Below are 2714 nucleotides of genomic sequence, written 5' to 3' on the forward strand. Positions count from 1 at the left end.
CATAAATATGTTTACAATTAAATATATTTTAGCTGTTTCAGCTACTGTATACAAGGATATCTAAAGTGTATTTTACCAGCCTTGGCCCCACAGGTTTGAACTCAGCAGGCAAGGAGTGGGCGCTGGAGCAGTTTCTCTCCCCATCTCACAGTGCAAGGTTTTCTGGGGGCTGCAAGCCCAGGGCTCAGGACTCCTCAGACTCCTTAGCGCTCCTCACAGTGGGCGCCTGGGGTTAGGGAATGGAGGTAGTGGTGGTAGTTTCCCTGTGCTGGCTGTCGCTGTAGCCGAGCTACAGGAATCCCACCATGTCACTGTTGTCTTCCCTCGGCCACCAGAGATTTCCATTTGACGAAGATAACAGTGATGACGAGACAGAAGATGTGGACGAAGGCACTCAGGACTCAGAGACCAAGGTGGCGGGCCTGAAAGAAATGAAGTTACAGTGAGGTTAAATCAGAAGGTACCCCCAAAGATCAGAAACAAGTGTGCTTACCAGAAAGTAGCCTGACACCATGGGAAACGCGGTATGCTGGCAAAGAAAAAGAAGAACGTGATAGACTATAACAGAAAGCACTAAAAGAAATAAATCAGCAACTAGAAGCTAAGGAAAAAATGGAAGAATGAGAAAAAAGAAAAATAATTGTTGAAGAAAAGCTCAAAGTGTGGATCCAGAAAAAGAATGAACAGAAAATAAAGGAAGCAAAAAATTAGTAAAGAAATGGAAGGAAAAGCAGCCAAATGAACAAGAGAAAGAACATTTGTAAGAAAAAGCAAGAGAAAAATATCTAGTGGCTAAAAAATGCTGAAGATCCTGAAAAGAAGAAAGAAAAGCAAAGGAAAGCTGAATTACAAGAAAAAAGGAAGTAGCAGGGGGAAAAAAAAATTAAGGATTGGTTGGAAAATGCAAAAAATAAACCTCGTCCAGCTGCAAAAAAGCTATGGTTATGCCAATGGACAACTTACAGGCATTTACAGTGCAAATTCCTACCCAGAACCAGCATTTTATAATCCGATTCCATGGAGAACAATTCATATGTCTCCTCCCAAAGAAGCTAAAGATTTCTCAGGAAAGAAGAACAAAAGACCTGTGATAAGTCAACACACGGGCCATTTCTCATAATTCATAAAGCCAGAAGTAACCTTTGCCTTGGGACTCTGCACAAAATACACATGTGGGAAATAACATCCTTTTACCTGGAGCTATTTAATTTTCATGTTAGGAAGAATATCTTACTGCTTCTTAGTAGCTCACCATTTGATTAGATGAGTGACAGGTTCCCGTTTATGCATTTGTATGTGTTGGTCTTCGAGTATCTGGCAAATACACTAAGAAAGTATGAGGAAGATACTTTATCACTTTTATTTTTCTGAGTTTTCCAAGGTTGATCTTGGCATATTGTTTTGCAGGATAAGTGACTGAATTAAAACTAAACTTTAATACCATAAAACCAATTTTTTTTGTGCTCTTCATACCCTATGATCTTCTTTTCATGTTTTGAATTTTTTGAGATTAAATAATTCAAATTCTTTAGATAACTCTTAGGAGCATCTACAGGTGTTGGAATCCTAGAGTGATCAAAATCAATTTTTGTTGATTTCTGGTATATTTTTCCCTACAGAAATATTTTAAAATAATTAATTGATGTCCTGATTTGTAACCAAGAAATGAGGACTGGACTTTTCAAAAGAAAATTTTAAGTATTTATTGGCACGCTGGATCTCGAGACATTCATGAACAGTACTTTCATGTGCATTGTAAAAATACCTGTGCCACAATTATAATTAGCTTCTTGATTTTGTAATGCTCAGTTTGACCTGAATAAAGTATAATCACTATTGGTTTTATTAAAAAATAAAATAAAATGTATTTTGCCACAAGATTTTACTACGTATCTACTATGTGCCATTCTTTGTTCTAGGCACCAAAAAAGTATCGGTGGATGAATAAAAAGCCCATTTTATTTTTCTTCTGTCATTAAGTGTGCTGTGTTCATAAATATATGTTTTGTGTTGTAAGTTGCCATCAAGTCAGTCCCAGACTGAGGGCACCCTCACTCACAACTGAATGAAATGCAGTTTATTTCTTGCCTCACCAGCCTAATCTGTTGGAGGTCAAGCTATTCTGATTATAGAGCTTTTCACTGACTGGTTTTTAGAAGTGCATAACTAGGTCTTTTTCTTATCCCTTCTTAGCCTGGATGCTCTCTTGAAGCCTGTTCAGCATCACAGCACTAGGTAAATCTCCAGTGACTAGTGGTGGCCATATATTTGGCATGTAAATTGAGCCCAAGTCTCTCAAAGAGAAAGTTAACAGTCATGTGTGAAGATAGATATCCCTTTCCTATCAAATCAATTGCAATTCATAGTAACTCCGTAATACAAGTGGAGTTCTAGTTGTATAGTTCAAAGAGGATTATGATGGTAACCTAAATGATACTTTTGTTTGAACCAACCAATAACTCCATCATCTCTCAGCCTCAGAAATCCAACAGGACTTTGAGTTGCTTCTAGGTCAATGGCAATAAGTCTATCCAGTTCTATAGCAAGAAGTAAAATTTTTCCAGAGTTTTTCTAAATGTATAAATCATTGCCACATTTTTGCTATGGCAGATCATTTCAAACTGCCAATATTTTGGTTATCAGACAAACACTTAAACGTCATAAACCAGACATCTGTGTGAGTGTGCGTGTATGAGCATGTTATATATATATAT

General features: G+C 37.3%; 1 pseudogene; it reads left to right on the forward strand.

Annotated features, from left to right (window-relative positions):
- Positions 1-305: 305 nt before the first annotated feature.
- LOC102850371 lies at positions 306-1263 on the forward strand (annotated as a pseudogene).
- Positions 1264-2714: the final 1451 nt, after the last annotated feature.

The sequence above is a fragment of the Elephantulus edwardii genome, unplaced genomic scaffold, assembly GCF_000299155.1.
Source record: "Elephantulus edwardii isolate Elephantulus edwardi_28Jun2011 unplaced genomic scaffold, EleEdw1.0 scaffold00175, whole genome shotgun sequence".
Lineage (NCBI taxonomy): Eukaryota > Metazoa > Chordata > Mammalia > Macroscelidea > Macroscelididae > Elephantulus > Elephantulus edwardii.